Raw genomic sequence first — 18,580 nt, forward strand, 5'->3', positions numbered from 1 at the left:
TATCATTGTGCTAGTTGCTCTGTCTGAACACAGGAAAGCCGAAAAAAACGCTATTTTTTCCGTGCCTGTGCCTTTTGTTGCCTTCTGCGACATATTGTTATTAAATTTGCTAAAAAACGTATCCTTGCTGCTGGAGGCAACCAAATTTCCCATTCTTCTAAAGTTACCAAAATAGTCGAAAAGGTCTAACTGTAGTATCTGTGGCCGGAAAATCATTGTTCATATTAGAAACAATAAATGATGTTCTACGATCCACAATGAAACAAAACAGATTTTAAAAATCGCAGTCCCAGTTGCATAATGGTTATTTATTTAATTTGTGGCGCTTTTCACTCTCACAAGAGCATCATCAGACATCTGGGGGAAAAATAAGATTCCTCAGTACAAATTTATGAGCCAGGAATCAGCTACAAACCTACGTTGTCAGTTAAATAAAGCAACAGGGAATCAGCGACCCGATTTGTGAAAAGAACTTAACCAACGACAAACTCATGGCGTAAAAACACTCGCGGACCACTGGCAAGTGAACTCTTGTGCGATTTTATTCTTTATATTACTCACACATTCTGTGAGTCGAGGTCTTTTAGCCCTTCATATACGTTCCTTTATCTCCACCCTTATTTGCGTGGTTTTTTGTGTTTGTTCCGCTCACTGCTGTTCACCTTTAAACATGTTCATGTTTATTTCTGTAGATGGATGTGTCCTGCATATTTTATTGGATGACGTGCCATTTTTGATGAATGCGGGACATTGCTGTTGGCAGTGGTCCTCGAGTGTTTTACCCGGTGGATGTGTCCTGTAAATTTTATTGGATGACGGGCTATTTTTGATGATAGTGCGACTTTCTGTACATTTACCGGTGGTCCTCAAGCGTTTTTACCCGGCGCGTTTGTCTTTGGTTGCGCTCTGTTCACAACTCTGGTTGTGGTTTCCCAGTTGCTTTATTTAACAGGCATTGAAGCTATATAGCTGATTCCTGGCTCATAAATTTGCGCCGAGCAAACTTTTTTCCCCCGGGTGTCTCATGATGCTCCTGTGATAGTGAAACGTGTCACAAACAAATAAAAAACCGTTTTGCAGCCGAGACTGTCTGTTCTTTCTTGAACGCCGGCCGCTCTGACCGAACGCTTCTAGGCGCTTCCGTCTGGAACCGCGCGACCGCTACTGTCGCAGGTTCGAATCCTGCGTCGGGCATGGATGTGTGTGATGTCCTTAGGTTAGTTAGGTTTAAGTAGTTCAAAGTTCTAGGGCACTGATGACCTCAGATGTTAAGTTCCATAGTGCTCAGAGGCATTTGAACCAATCTTTCTTGAACACCTCAAGACGTTGCTGTACCACTAGCCGATAATTGGAGTGGTGTGATTTTCATCGTTGTCTGCCTGGTCGGGCAGTACAAGAAGAGGCTCATTTATTTTATAATCTGAAGTTCAAAAGAATGAAAGCCAGCTTGAATACTGCCTAAATGTTGTTTAAGTAATAAATTTATGTCTGTCTATGTACATAGATACCTGAGGGTTAAGAATTTTAGTAGTTCTTCCCCTACCGGGTTAAGGAGCGCAAGGACAATGAAATCAAACTATGGCACATTGAGAAAGATCGCCTTAATGCCCTGGCTCTTTCGACCTATTTTAAGTTGACAAGCTTTTAATCAGATGATGTTTATGACAACACGATTCGCGTTCTGAATAAGGAGATATGGGAGAATGGCCAGCACGTAAGTAGAACCCAAGACACCGAATTAATGTACAAAAAGATGAAAGATTAGGTGTTGCATGATAAAATTACTTCTCCCTTGGCAGATATGAATTTCGCTGTTGATAAATCACTCACCACAAGAGATGAGAAACTTCAACTTAGTGTCAAAGATAGTAGTATTACACGTAAGGCAATGAATAAATCTGTCCTCTCCTTTGAACACAATGCCCTTAGATCGATCGCCAAAAAGCTTGATCAGAAAGAGGCTATTATGGTAGTAACAGACAAAGGGAACATTGTAATGTTACTCTATAGGAATCATTGTGTTGAAGAAGTGTTAAACTTTTTTTGCAGAAAATGGTATCCCTGCAATAGGATTCGATCCCACATTGGCGTACGATAAAGCCCTTAAGATCAGCTTGACGATTATCAATAAACAAATCGAAACTTCCTGGCAGATTAAAACTGTGTGTCGGACCGAGACTCGAACTCGGGACCTTTGCCTTTCGTGGGCAATTGCTCTACCGACTGAGCTACCCAACCACGACTCACACCCGTCCCCTCAGCTTTAATTCCGCCAGTACCTTGTCTCCTCTAATAAACAAATCCTCCGAATGATCTACATAAATTGGAAGTGTGCTTCGTGCGCAAGTTAAAACTCACAAACCGGGCCTTCCTGTCCGCGACATACTTAATGGAATTGGAAATCCCGGGTATCATGTTTCAAAGTTTTTACTCGGCATGTTGAAAGACAGAGTTACTTCCGTTACGCAATAGGAAGCATCTAGTTTGGTTGCTCCAAAATTGTACATTTCCGTACGGTTGTATTCTTCTTTCACTTGATGAAAAAAATATTTATACTGATGTTCCGCTTATAGAAACGATTGGTATCGTGCGGGATTCCCAGCTCAATAATCCTTCTGCATTCAGTGAAGAAGTGGACAACACTATCTCCCTTCTGGAGTTACTTCAAATTAAGCAGTTTCCACTTGATAATATTTACAAACAAGCCGACAGCCTGGCTATGGCGAGTTATCTCTCGGGCTTTCTCGCCGATATGTTCGTAAGCAACCTCGAAAACCGGTGTTTTCCCTATGTAACTGCTTCGAACTCTCACATCCTTTTTTATAGAAGGTATGTCGATGTCATATGGATCGTTTTTAAAGGCCAAGAAGTGGATATTGATGTCTTTTTATTCGAATTTAACGGCCTTCACTCTAAATTGTTTGTTACCCATGAAGCCATGGATCAGCAGTGTGCTAAATTACTTAAATTTTTCCCTCCAATTGGGTAATAATAAGGTATGTTTATATATTTATAGGAAAGCTACCACTAGCTCTTCAGTGATTCACGCTACACCAGCCCACCCAAGGTTGTGTAAGTTAAGCTTTTCTAGGTTGACTATTGCTCTAACGTTTGAAGTTTCCTTCACCTTGGAATCTATTGAAAAAGAAATTAGCTACCTTTGGAATGTCTTTATCTACATCTACATCGATACTCCGCAAGCCACCGAACGGTGCGTGGCGAAGGGTACCCTTACCACTACTTGAAATTTCCTTTCCTGTTCCACTCGCAAATAGAACGAGGGAAGAACAACTGTCTCCATCCTCCCGCATGAGCCCTACTTCCTTGTATCTTATCTCCGTGGTCCTTAGGCGCAATGTATGTTGCCGGCAGTAGAATAGTTTGGCACTCAGCTTCAAACACCGGTTCTATAAATTTGCTCAATAGGGTTTTTAGAAAAGAAAGTCGCCTTCCCCCCCAGTGATTCCCATCTCAGTTCTCGAAGCATCTTCGCAACACTTACGTGTTGTTCCAACCTACCAGTGACAGCTCGTCTCTGAAATGGTTCGTTGTCTTCCTTGAGATACAGCTTACGAATGGTTTTAGTGTGTTCTTTGATCCGTCGTTTACACAACGAATACTACGAGCGAGTGGAGCTCAAGGCCACGCGTCCACAGCCATAAACGCTGCATTTAGCTATCCCTTCTTGGACCCAGCCACAAACGATTGGCGTTGATGTGCGTTGTGCGTTTAGCTATCCCTTTTTTAGGCCCCTTTCTTATGACTTGACCACACTGTTTAGGAATACTAAGGTACGGATTGAATTCTCTAGGAAGTGTGGGAACACAGTTTTAGTTCCTCACAATGAGAAACTTAAGTCTTCCCCTTCTGCAGATTGGGGGTACACAGAATTAAGTTTCTTGACCGTGACGTGCACTATATCAACCTAACGGAGAGATTTTTTATAGCCCGTTTCAATGGGCGCCGACCACCATCCATATATGATCTCGATATTTTGCATGTTGTATAAAAAGGCAAGAAGATGAACATCCTCGAAGAACTTGAAATTTCAAAAAGAGTCTATTTTAAATGACAACTGACCTTTCATAACCAGAATTACCTGAGGCTACGATGTTACTTTTTAAATAAATGTATACTCACAAGTGGCAAAACACTGATATTTTTTAGTTGCGTTTCCTTGTTTGTATCTTACATTATGGCTCTAAGATAGTTATTACTCTGTAAACACATTCTACTTTCCCGTTTGGCGGCGCCACCTAGCGCTGGTGCAGACACTGATATTGTTTAGTTGTGTTTCCTAGTTTTTATCTTATATAATGGATGTAAGATAATCTCTGTAAACACATTCTACTTTCCCGTCCGGCGGCACCGACTAGAACCTCTTAGTAGGAGCTGTAAATGTGTGCAATAAGGACGCTTTATACACCTGACCAGTGTTGTAAACATGCCCTGCGTTTTGTTAAGAGCGAGTACGCGTAAATACAAGTAACGAGTGACTCATATATTCGATTTTATTCCTTATTTTACTCACATACTCTGTGAGCCGAGGTCTTTTAGCCCTTCATATCTGTTCCTTTATCTCCACCCTTATTTACGTGGTTTCTTAGGTTTGTTTCGCTTACCGCACTTCGCCTTGAAACATATTCTTATTTATTTCCGTAGGTGGATGAGTCTTGTATATTTTATTTTGGTGATTGCGGGACGTTCTGTGCTCTTGTCCGTGGTCCTCGAGTGTTTTTACCGGGCGAGTTTGTCTTCGGTTCCGCTCTGTTCACAACTCTGATCGTGGTTTCCCAGCGGCTCTATGTAACTGACAATACAGCTTTACAGCTGATTCCGGGCTCATTAATTTGAGCTGATGAAACCTGTTTTTCCCGGCGATGTCTAATGAGGCTCCTGTGAGAATGAAACGCATCACAAATAAATAAAAAACCATTTTGCAAGCAAGACTGCCTATTCTTTCTTGAATATCTCAAAAGGTTGCTTTACAATTAGCCGAAAGATGGAGTGGTGAGATTTCTGAAACGGATTTATGAGTAATTGCTGTGGAATCGACTTTGGCTTGCACGTTACATTTCAATGATAGAAATGAAACTGCTAACATGAAAGAAAGAGTAGCTGGCTATTAAAATTCCATACTAATGTTAGTTCTGCTTTGAAAGACGGAATAGGTTGTAAGTAGCCTGTTTGTATGTTGGCAGCGATATAGATTGTGTTAATATCGCTGACAGCACTCTGCATCCTCGGTAAGAGATTCTGTGGTTGGCCCAGGCCCCCACAACCGCACGAGTGGTCGACTGTGAAGAGCGGACAAATTGAATAGCTGGGCGGCGTAAACTGACGTGCGGAGTTCGAATGTTTACACATCGCTTTTGGTTATAAAATGCTTTCCCTTGAGTTAGGTCACAAACATAATGCCTCTTTTAAATACGTTACTACAATATACTTTTTAATTTATGAACAAACAGCAACTAGTCACTGTTTATGAATTTATCTTACGTACTACATGGAATCTGCCGTAGCTAAAAGTTATGTACTGGACCCCTGGCATTTTTCGTAGTTCATTTACGATAGATGTACGCAAAATCCATCAAAATACTCTGAAGATTTGCCCACTATATTAATAGATATTTTCTGACTCTACCTTGCTTTAGATTTTATGACAAGAAGTGCGTTATATATGGCATAGTGCTTTGGCAACTCACGACCAAATTATCAAGTTTCAACCTAATCTAGACCATGAAAACACTACCGATCAGCCAACTTTCTTCAAAATGGTCAGAACATATAAAATGGTATTCTGTCGGTCGGAAATCTTGCCTCCTGACAGCGTGTAACTATTTTTGTAACAGCTGTGGTTTTGAGAAAGGAAACCTGCAAATAATTCCACAGACATTATGCTAATACCGTGTTACAAAAACATTAAGCAAGTGCACTGACATACAAAACAACTTAAAATATTCACATATCTGTGAAATGTAATATTCGTTCCTTTCTCGAATTAATTTGTACAATTAATCGCTGCACAAGTCTTCGCTATTGTACTTCTTTTGATTGGAACGTACAGACAGTAGAATTATGAGTAACAAATACTGTATGTACGCCTCAACAAATATACAACGTTGAATCAGGGTCTTCATAAACAACAATACTACACAAAACATCAGACTACAACCACTATAATGGCGTCCAGCCGAAGGTTCAAATTATCCCGCGACTGCAGCGCCAATCAGTGGGTCTAGTTATTTTTTACAAGGTCTTTGGGTTGGCCGGACTAGCAGTTTGCGTGTGGATAGGGAAGTTTATGGTCACGGTTTTCTTAGTGGAGACTCTGTGTTGGTGGGTCACGCAATGAAAAGTGAGATGAAATTTCTTATAAGAAAATATGCAAGGCAGGATATGACAATGGATATATGGTTGATGATGATTGGGTAGCGGAATTATTGACAACTACCTAATTTTTGGAACTGGATGTCACATTAATAAGCTAAAATTTTCTAAATACATTGTTTGCTCTTCAACAAAATCTTTCTTTTGCTAACCATATGCCCCCTAGTAGTTAGAATCTTTTTATTTAGATGGTAGTTGTTGTTACTTACTGTAGTTCATGTTATGAAGATTTTCTGTGACGTAAGAGACTTGTGAAACTGAATGGGGTTTCCGCTATCGGGATTCGTGATTGAAATAAGTTTCGCAATTAACAGAATTTGAGATAGTTTCATATTTCTTTGATTTCATATTTTTTGGGTTTGTATTATTGTTAGGCTTTCTTGCAATGCAAGGCAATTCTTTTGTGTTAATTATTGGAAATCATGTTGTCAATGTATAGCAGTAATATTGCGTTGGGCTTGTATATTGTGGGTAATAAATGAATAGGTTAAGTCTGAGTTGTCTTTGTCAGGGAAAATTCTGTTGGCCAGTGTTAAAAATAAATAAAGAGTTTCATGATTTGCAATTTCATCACAGCAAATGGCCCCGCGCAATACCATTTTTTAAATCGTTTTTTTTAAGCGAGACGTTAAGAGGCGTCAAGGGCAGCTGCCTTCGCCTGCACCTTCGTAGGGTTTGCTCCGGAGTATTTCGTATGTAGAAAGAAAACCACGGGTTGAATGTGCGTGTGTGGATAGGGCCTCCCGACGTGTGGACGGGTCGCCCGGTGCACGTCTTCAGTTGACACCACGTCGGCGACTTGGCGTGTCGATGAGGATGAAAAGGTGCGGTTCTAGGCACTTCAGTCCGGAACCGCGTGACTGCTGCGATCGCAGGTTCGAATCCTGCCTCGGGAATGGATGTGTGTGATGTCCTTAGGTTAGTTAGGTTTCAGTAGTTCTAAGTTCTAGGGGGCTGATGACCTCAGATGTTGAGTCCCATAGTGCTCAGAGCCATTTGAGGATGAAATGGTGGCGAAGACAACACCAAGACCCCGAGCGCAGAAATCTCCGACCCAGCCGAGAATCTAACTCTGACGCCTCGCACGGCATTCTGTTGCACTGACCACTGAGAGGAGGACTTGGGGATGAAAATACATGTGGTCGACCGAAGCGTCCGATCCCACCCGTCGGCTTTGACCCGTGACGTAGACTGTTGGGGTGTGTGACGTCACGACGGCGCGGAATTTAGTTTGTGAGAGCGGCATGTTTGTAGGTGTCGTTTTGATTCGATCGGTGGTGCTCTCTGGTAGTGTGTTAGGTGACGTTTTTGGTTTAGTTTGCGAGTGTGGCGTCCTGTGTGTATTTTGGTAAATTGCGTTTTTTTATGTCTATGGTAGGTATGGATACGACTGACAGGGTCAACAGTTTTCAGTTGTCGGCTATGATGGACAGTGCGTTCTCTCTAATAAAATTTCTTCAACTATTCGGATTTTTGGATGAAGTCGTGAAGTGTTCAGTATGTCGTGAAGAAATGTGGCTTACTTAAAGTTCCGGCGTCTCGGACCGTGGACGGCTGTATGTGGAGATGTCGTAAGGATGAGAGGTCAAGGGAAGTGTTCGATCCCAATTTGAGATCGGGAGCTGCTGTTGAGCTATATAGGTCAAGGAAAGTGTCCGATTCCAGATTATATTGTGTTTAGTGGTATTTGGGGAGTTTTGTGATGGTTTCTTCGTCGTTTTGCGTGGTTTTGTATGGGGGTGGGTGTCTAAATTTGTTTATATTTAGTTTGTCCCCACCCAAAACCCCCCTATTTCCCACGCTTGTCCTGTTAGTGTCATTAGGCTATTTGTGGAACGTTTGTGTGTTTGTTTTTCGATAGCCCATGCTTCCTTATATAATTAGTTGTACTAACAACAAAACTCATCACATTTTTTAGAGTGATACTCTTTGCACAAAAGTTTTCCTGGTGGATCACACAGTGAACGCCCCTTATTTCTTCGGCACGGTCAGTTTTTTTCATTTTCTCCTTCAACAGCGCAACGAAACCTGATCTTTTCCTTGTAATCGCTGGTGCACCGTCTGTAGACACTGAAACTAAAGAATTCCACGACAATCCTATATTTTCAACACTTTCTTCAACACTACGTAAAATATCACCTCCGGTTGTAATGTTCTTCATGGCTACTACATCGAGGAGCTCCTCCGTCACCTGAAGATCTCTACTAACACCTCTAATAAATATGGCAAGCTGCGCTGTTCCAGTGATATCAACACTTTCGTCCAGAGCTAGAGAATACGCTATAAAATCGTTACAGTTATTTGCAAGCTGGCTCTGGGCGTCGTCTGCCATCTCCTGTATGCGACGCATAATGATTATGTTAGATAATGGCACAATCCGAAACTGTTCAACTTGAGATGGACACAAATGTTCCGCTGCAACTACCAAACATTCTTTTATTAAATCGCCATCAGTGAAGGGGCGCAGGGTTTTTGCTAAAAACAAAGCAATTTTGTAGCTCACTCTGAGAGCTGCCTCAGTTGATTTTTCTTCGTCGTCCAGATCTTCTACGGATAGCTTCCTTTAAAGTTTAATAACTTCCTGTGCACTATCTGGTCCATCACATTTTCCACTTCCGTAGTCTTTCGCGTGGTACGACGTATAATGTCGCTGCAAATTAAATTTCCCAAAAGAATTCAGCGTTTTGTGATATACTAAACATTTTGCAACACCATCTTTTTCTGTAAACAGATACAATTCCTCCCAATGGGGGTTGAACTGCGAAAGCATGGTTGGAGTTACACAACGGCCACTTGACATGATTCTTAACCAGCGAAGTGACTGTTAGAGCTGATCGTAGTACTTTAAACGTTACACGGTCTGCGCGAATTCAATAGGCACGCTGCGGCCCTATTGAAACGTGCGCGCGCATTCCCCCTCCCTCCCTGCTCCGCGACCATGCACCTGCTCGCGAGCACGTGCCTGAGCAGACGCGAGTACTCGCGCTCAAAACCGGCCGGTTGTTAAGCCCTGAATTAGACCAATATAAGATCGGCCTATTGCAGTCCTTCCTTTCTGTGGGGTTACATCAAATTTAACAAATGATTCTGGGCAGACAAGGCGTTCCATACATTTTTCTACCGCCCTGGAAAGCAAACTACGTACGTAACGATCGCTAACAGTTTTTGTCGAGCGGGTGACCGTTGTTGGTGTCACTATCGAAAACAGCCAAACAAACCGTGGAAATTTTATGCACAGTAATGTTGTCCCTGATATTTTTATGAAATCATTATGTTGCTGTACTACTTACATTTTCACGTCCTTTCAGGCTGTCATCAAACTACGCAGAGAATTACAAATACAAATCTGATTTTTCTCTCTGATTTTTTTTCCCCCATTTTCTGTTACCCATGTGGAAGCCATTCGACTGGATGGCGTTTCGGTGCCTTGCGTGTTCTTTGTGTCTCATAGTTAGATAGTGAAGTTCGATGTAATCGCGAGAACGAAGAAACCTGGGATCGGTTCATGCACTGCTCAGCTTGTGATGAGACTATTCACACACAAGACATTACTATAACGACCCTTCCATCTTGCTATGGGTAGCACTAAAAATCAGCAACCGGGCTCCTTACTTGTCAGTAGTGGCAGTCAGAAGTTGTACATACAAACCATCCTCGTGAATCATTCTTGTATTAACGAAAACGGTATTAAAATCTCTGCAGTAGTGCATGAGATTAACCTTCACAAATAGAGAAACGCGGCGACGGACTTTATAATATGTATAGATATTCTCTCTATAATGGTTTACTTATCTTTTACGTCATGGCTGCTCAATACTGACATCCAATCCTGTGGGAAAAGGCGACGGAAGTGCATGCACAGTATTGTATGTTAATGAATAGTGATACTGGTACTTACCAGTTTTCTGTTAGAGACAGATACGAGTTAAAGTGTAACGACTTGGGTAGAATGGGAGGGAAAGCATTTGTTTCCCGTGATTATTTATATATTGCCGGCCGGAGTGGAACCGCAGGTTCGAATCCTGCCTCGGGCATGGGTGTGTGTGATGTCAGGTTAGTTAGGTTTAAGTAGTTCCAAGTTCTAGGGGACTGATGACCACAGCAGTTAAGTCCCATAGTGCTCAGAGCCATTTGAACAATTTTTTGATTATTTATATAGGATCTTTCTACCTTCCAATTTCTAATATTTTTGTGTACTTCCAGGTGTGAAAATGTCCAGTACTGTTTGCAGTTTCTTCATGCAGCGACTCACGCTTAATGAACGTTTAAAAATCGTTAAACATTTTACCAAAGTGGCAACTCAGTTGTGGGTGCTCGTCGTTTATTCACCAGAGAATTCGATTGCCATCACAGTCTGTATGTTCAGGCTATACGACGCACTGTGGCCAAGTTGCAGGATTTCACTCTACACGACAAGAAGCCACCAAGAAGACAAGGGCGCGAATAGAGGACAATACCGCAACAGTAGCGACCAGTATCGAGAAAGAGCCGAATTGTCAGTTTCAAGCCGATCTCAATGGTTGCGGCTATACGAGACTTTAGCTTTGTGAATCTTGCGAAACGACTTGGGTCTGCATCCATACAAAGTTTCATTGACTCAAGAGCTTAAGCCAAACGACCACAGACTGCGTTGGTGTTCGCTGATTGAGGCGTAAAGCAGTTGGAAGCTGATCCTGGTTTGAGAGGAAAAATCTTCTCAGACGAGGGGTATTTTTGTCTTATGGCTTTGTCAATACGCAAAACTTTCGTTATTGGAGCGAGAAGAATCGACAAGTGGTCCACGTGGTGCCATTGTATTGAGAACAATTCAATGTTTGGTGTGCTATGCACCATGGCGGCGTCATTGGGCCTTCTGTCTTTCGAGATGACAGAAGAAGCGACACCGTCAGTAGCAACCGCTGCAGATCCATGCTTTAGTCAAATGGGAGCATTCAGACTGGAGGCAGTGAGCAACTTGCTGCAGCCAGCCACAGACTTGCGCAGTTCCGGTACACACTACAAAGGCACTTAACGCCATTTCTACCATTGGCAAGACAAGGCGGCATAATTTTAGGGGCGGCAAAGGGCGGGAAAAATTAATTTCAAATGAAACAGCAAAGAAATTGAGCAAATGAGGAGAAAAATGGAAAAGGGGAGAAATTAAAACGCCGAATTGTTTTTAAAAGCATACGGAACAGTTCATAAGCTTTACTACCTTTCCGTGCCCAGAACTTGAGAATACTGATTCTGAAAACATGTGGTCACAGTAGGATGGAGCTACGTGCCGCACAACTAATGCTACGCTCGATTTGCTGAGGTAGAAGTCTTGCCCCGGAACATCTCAAGACGTGAATCTGTTAATTGGCCGCAACAGTCGTCCGATTTAACACCCATGAATTTCTCTTTTCTTTTGGACTACGTGAACGCCCAGATCTTTGCTGACAAGCCACAAAGTTCGGAATATTTGGAGGCGAATATTGATCAGGCTACCGCAGACGTAACGCCACTAACGTTGGACAGTGATTAACAATTGGAGCCATCGTGTCCCTTAGTGTGTTCAAAGCCGTGGTTCATATTCGAACGGTACTTTGTGTACAACATAGCTGCAATGTCTAAGCTTTAAAATGAAGCACAGCTTACTTTGATTCGTAGAGGGATTTTTTTTTTTCAAATTTTTTAGTGTCGTTCTTAATGAAAGAGCCTTTATAGCGTTTTGGTGTCAAAGTTCGGACAACAATCGTAGCACTTAGTAAAGTGTTGCGTGTGACGAGTTTAGCGACCTCTATCTTGGAACAATAAGTAATCATTACTTCTGAGTTAATAACGTTTCAACGTTATCAAACAGAACCTCTTATGAAGTATATTCTCAAAAGAATCTGAGTGATGGAAAGACAACTACTGGTAACTAAAAGTGACAGTTGGCACTACATAGAACGTCAAAGCTGTAACCAAAGTCGATTATAAACTAAAACATTACTTAAACGATAGATGACAATGCGATATGCGAGGAGGGGATATCGTAAGAGACCAGACAGGGTAGTAGTACAGCGTACTGGAGAGGAGAAGACTTTTGTAAACACTAATTGTGCCAGTGGAGCCACCTAGCTCGACGTTCCCATCAGACTACAAATCGCCTCTATATGCTGTCAAGCACCACGGAGAGACGTTGCATGTAACTCGCAATATTAGCTCAGGATATTCCCATGGCGACAAACTATTAACGTTGACAGTCCGTCCGCTTCATCAGTCCCCTAGAACTTAGAACTACTTAAACCTAACTAACCTAAGGATATCACACACATCCATGTCCGAGGCAGGATTCGAACCTGCGACGTAGCAGTCACGCTGTTCCGGACTGAAGCGCCTAGAACCGCTCGGCCACCACGGACGGCTACAAGTGAGAAACTACCGTATAGACTACCGTAAGACCACCGTATATACCATGTGGGGGCAAGTCTTGCACGTACACGGAAGCCACTGCACAAGATAACATGGACATTATTGTCGCTGCAATGCTGCTATTCTATGTCATGTGTTTGTTGCTAGTTTCTAACAGTAGGTGTTGTCATGAAATTAGTGCTAATCTCTTTTTCCAATTTCTATAATAATCCAATACTTCAAAGCAACGGGAATCTTACGATTAAACATTACTTTTTTTAAATGTTTTATTTAAAAACCAAAATCTAGCACTGCAATTATGATGATGCGATATGCCTGCTTTTTACCCGGTTATTAGTAAAAATGAAAAAACTAACAACAAATAACGAAAAATACTGGTTACTCAAAACTAAAATATCGGTATCGATTTTAACCGGTCAGTTGTTCCCATCCCTACGACGCTGCTTTAGAACCTTGACTGGAACATACGCGATAAGGCGCCCACACAGCAGAGGAATGTTATCGTTCAAAGACGGCGTACTGTCAGTGGGCTGTAGCCACGTTACAGCTACGTGTTTTCTCCGAGTGCTGACTACACGCTGTAAAATTAAGTAGCATTATATGACCACTATTCTCTCTAACTTTATTACTAATAGCTGTTGGGCTATTAACCAAAAACAGAAGGTGAAATCAAATATTCTTTGTTCGACTATGATTCGTAATTTTCACCCTCCAGTGTTTGGAATTCCCGTCAGAGTAATAGCGGCTCTGCTACCTCCATCCCTAGTAGGCTGCCAGATTATTCTTATCCTATCAATATTCTTATGAAATAGGAATCCTCGCATGGCAGACCATCGGACGCAACGGAGGAATTTGATAGTCCTAGTTAAATACCTTCTTTATCTCTCTCAGCCACTGCTGTGAAAACTACAGCGTAAGAATTCAGCTTGAACCATGGCCTAATTTCATAAGGACTTCTCATTAGTTTCCCACAGAGAAAGTAGTTGTGATCGGTGCTGGTACGTGGTTATAAAGAATCACGCAACTCAGGAAAACAAATGAACAGGTGCCGCCCGATTAATCTTATTTAAGATTACGAGATTTACACTGACTTCCATCGATGATTCGGGCACAGGGGTACTGGCAGAAGTTGTAAAGGTGGGTCCCGAGTTGGTAAGAGCATAGCCCGCGAAACGCAAAGCGCCAGGTAGGAGTTCTGGTCTGACACATTGTTTCAGTCGGCCAGAGTTTCAGATTCTAACCATTTGTTCAGTTTCTACTGTGTCTTACTGACATAATTTGATGAGCTCTGTAATAAACAGAAGCACTCTTTAAATTGGTGGAGACTAAAATGACCTTTAGTGTACTATTTAGTAATGACGAATAATGGGAAACAGGTAGAAACATTAGAGCTACCGCCTTGACCGTGCCTGTGTACGTAACCGTGGGCGGCCACACGCGGGGTGGGGGGGAGGGGGGGGGGGGGAAACCGCCTCCCTGCTCCCTAGTTCTCTGATAAATAAAATAATATAGTGAAGACTCTGAAGAAAATGGTTTAAAAATCGATATTAAAATGGTTGAAAAAATCGATATTACGCAGGTTTTTAACAGGGCTGGACTGGAACTTTTTATGCCTGCTTACAAGTCTTACAAAATATTAAAAATACTCCATATCCAAGGTCTAGGCCCCCCCCCTCCTCCCACTACAAATTCCCGTATGGGCGCCTTTGCTAGGTGTTTTGCGTTGTAGGCGTGAGATGACGCCTTCTCTTTTTTAGCAACATCGGTCTCTGATATTCTCACCCCCTCCTCCTCCACCACCCCCAACACCCAACAGCACAACAATCTAAATCTTCTATTATATTTTTAATTGTTAAAGCAACGTGACCAGACGTCCTCGTTTTCTGGAGACAGTCCTCAATTTTCATGCTTTGTTTTCAATTCCTTTAAAATTTATTGAGGACAACAAATGTCCTCATTTTTTAAAGTTTTTGTCTTCAGTTTTTTTTAAATTTCCCAAAATAATTGAAATAGGAAGAATGTGTTGAACATTTTAAACCACTACTCAACTGACAACACGACTGCAACAAAATTGGGCCTCATTTATTTAATTGCAAGAAAATGGACTAATGAAAGCCTGGAACTATATTCTGGTGCGAATGAATTTTTCCCTCACTTTAGAAACATGCAATACTGATGGGAGACATGCAGAAGCATCAAACTTGGGCGCTTCTATGATGTTATCCCACCTGCTGAATTTTGTTGTGACCTGCCTATCAATCAACAACTTCGTCAAAGCTTTGGATGATGCGGCAAACACATAACTTTTATCATGAAACACAACAGCAGAGTTATTAATAATACCCGTTTCAATGTTCAAGACCACTAATGCTTCTAAGAGTTCTTGTCCTAACAAAGCACAGAGACTCTTACTCTTTAAAGCAGAAAAAGTCCTTTCGCACGTTACTTGTGTGTGTGTGAAATCTTATGGGGCTTAACTGCTGAGCTCATGAGTCCCTAAGTTACTTGTGTAAATGCAACCGTCAACAAAGAGCAATATGCAATACAGAGATTGCAGTATGCACTAAGGTGTAAATTGAGACAACAGCTTCCAAGCACAAGGCACACAGTTTCTACGATGATGTCGTGCTACGAGTCTGACACTCAGACATGTTAGTTTTTGTTTCGTATCCAGTATCAGCAGGGTTCGTTTTTAGGTGGGTAGAGGCAATGTGTGTACTTTCGTAAAAGGTAGTAAAGCTTATGAACTGTTCCATATGCTTTCAAAAACAATTCGGCGTTTTAATTTCTCCTCTTTTCCATTTTTCTCCTCATTTACTCAATTTCTTTGCTGTTTCATTAGAAATTAATTTTTCCCGCCCTTTGCCGCCCCTAAAATTATGCCGCCTTGTCTTGCCAATGGTAGAAATGGCGTTAAGTGCCTTTGTAGTATGTACCGGAACTGCGCAAGTCTGTGGCTGGCTGCAGCAAGTTGCTCACTGCCTCCGGTCTGAATGCTCCCATTTGACTAAAGCGAGCAGCGAGTTGGAGCAACTGCTACAGTGAGCTACAGACGCCTCTCATTTGAAATAACGCATTAGGCTCAATTAAAGCGGTTTGCTTCAGGTCTCACCGGACGAACTTCGCCTCTCCGATTTGTGTGATACGTAGGGTACGACCAGGTCTTCATCACATGTAAACAGGGAGACGCAAGTCTCAATAGTTTCCGAGAAAATCGCGTTTGAACATTTTAAGTGTGATTCTGTACTTAGTATGACGGTCAGTAGTAATCGATGAGTCCGCAGCCGAGCGCGTAAGTGCCACATTTCATATTAGCCAGGTCTCTGGATCGAATCTCGCTTCCGGTATACTTCCTTTTCTTCCATTTCCCGTAATTGTAACAGCAGATATGCGTGGTACGTGATGAAATTGTGTGACGACCGAGAACCGTTTATGAATATAAACCAAGTTTGTTTTGCAAAAAGCATATTGAAAAACGGTGCACATACAAAAATTCGGCTGTACGTTGCAATAATTATTGATTTCCATGTTCCTACGATCCGTATCGTCCTGATTCGTGCAGTGATCCACAGGTTACATATCCATATAGTTTCCACGAATATAGGTAAAGTAATGTAAATGAAATTGCTGTACTGTTTTCACTGAAATTTCTTATGCATCCGATTTTTATATCACATCTCTTCACGAAAAAGTCATCTCCTTTATCAAGATAAAGATTATGAAAATAATACATGAATCATTAAATACTGATAATTTACAAGACGTAATAAATCTGTTGTTAGAATTCCGTGAGAATGAAAAAACAAGATGTACCGGCAGTGAGATTCAATAAGAGATCTCGCACTTACGAACCTAAACGCTTACTCCAGCTGCTGCGAAATTCTTGAGTAACAGTTACGATACACAGAACATATGTACGCTTAAAATTTTTAAACCCGATTTTCTCGATAATGGATGAGGGTTGCGTGTTTCTGTTTGCATATCTCGATGTCCTTGTCGTATCCTACATATCCTATTAATCTGAATCAAATCGTCGAGGGTAAGTACGTAGGTGACCTCGTCACCATGTCTGAAAAGACCATTACAGTTTTCCGTAGTTCAACGCAATAACAACTTGGTTCAAATGGCTCTGAGCACTAAGGGACTGAACATCTGAGGTCACCAGTCCCCTAGAATTTAGAACTACTTAAACCTAACTAACCTAAGGACATCACACACATCCATGCCCGAGGCAGGATTCGAACCTGCGACCGTAGCGGTCGCGCGGTTCCACACTGAAACGTCTAGAACGCTCGGCCACACCGGCCGGCGCAATAACAACTTCCATACAATTCAGCAAAATACAAATCTTCTTGCCTACCTGGATCATACATGACTGTGTGTCACACATGTGAGGAATAAATTATGTTTTCTGTAGAGCTTGGCCAAGTGCACAATTTCTTTTGGGTATCAACAACAGCAACGTCATTCCGAAGCGACTGACACAATAGAGCGGGAATTGGTCTTACTTCCTTGCGAACTAGTGTTTCAAAACACATACTCAAGTAAATCACACGTTTCATCAACAACGTTTTTCACACTGCAAATAACTGACCATACACACGAAAAGACATAACAGCAGTTACAACTAATTCCGATTTAATTGTGGCAGACTCACTGCCGCCATGGAGAAGCAGCGCAGGGCCTTGCCACAGACGTGTTTTTTGCTGTCATTACGTGGTTTCGACCAGATCCATAAATGTGAGAGCACAGAACAGAACTCTTCTGCCGGATTAACTTGGGCAACGAACACAGTAAGATCACGAAATAAACAAACTAGACGTAGCTATTTAAAAAAAATGTAAGCAAGAGATTTGAAAAGCAGTAGTTTCATAATTGAAGGGAACGGCCTATAATACTAGGTTTTACGTACGGTACAACGCACGCGATTATTAAGTAGTTACAGAGGAAAGGCGCCGAGTCACCACTTCGTGTCCAGTTTCAACAATGCTTAAGCGTATTTTTTTATTATTATTGGAAGATAAGTTTGATAGATAATTTCCCGTTCTCCAGTTCTTGCCTTCTAGAAAAACAAACTTGCGTATATTTTTATTGAGCTAGAAGGTGTGGATCATGCAGACATATATGTTGTTACACTTAGTTATGCTTCAATAAGGAGCTAGCACAAAAAAGAAATTACTATTGAACAAAATCCTGTCAGTTTTCAAGCCACCTTACTTGAACGGTTGTCATATTCGACAGCTTGGGTCGAAAACAGAAAGGATTTTATTCAGACACAACGTCGCAAAAAGACTCAGACGACACAAAAGAGTGTGCTGCTGTCTTTTGATAAAGGTCGGCGGGCTGTAAACAACAGTAACTCTCAGAATCGGAAATATCGAGTAGCATACTCACAGACAGTAGCGTTATTCCGTACACCAACCACTCTGCTTACTGTGCCTCGCGGCGTGTGTCGTCAGCTGTGTGCCGGCATCTGCTTTAGTGCAGGCGTCACGTGACCCCCTCCCACCCACCTTCTCCGCCACCACGTGACTGTCGCCTAGCGCTTGCCGCGGACGCGAATTTCCGCGAAAGCAATCAGCACAGGCAGTCTGTCAGGGTGCTCTTAAGCTTCAATGATTTAACTTAGTCTTTGGTTGTAGTAAATCCAAATTGTGAAATCACCGTTTCCTGCGGCTACATTTACACCGACATCCGGAAATCACTGTTAAGTACCGGACAGAGGGTATTTCCCCTTGTGCCGCTGTTTAGGGAACCTCCCGTTCCATTTCCGTGTGGCGCGCGGTAACAATGGTTACACTGCTCTGTATGT

At 42.0% G+C, this 18,580-nt stretch overlaps 1 non-coding gene across 1 annotated transcript; it reads right to left on the bottom strand.

The window, feature by feature from the left end:
• Nucleotides 1-2,163: 2,163 nt before the first annotated feature.
• Trnas-cga lies at nucleotides 2,164-2,238 on the bottom strand. The gene has a single exon. It is a non-coding gene; the product is annotated as a tRNA-Ser (tRNA).
• Nucleotides 2,239-18,580: the final 16,342 nt, after the last annotated feature.

The sequence above is a fragment of the Schistocerca americana genome, chromosome 3 (assembly GCF_021461395.2).
Source record: "Schistocerca americana isolate TAMUIC-IGC-003095 chromosome 3, iqSchAmer2.1, whole genome shotgun sequence".
NCBI classification, from domain to species: Eukaryota; Metazoa; Arthropoda; class Insecta; order Orthoptera; family Acrididae; genus Schistocerca; species Schistocerca americana.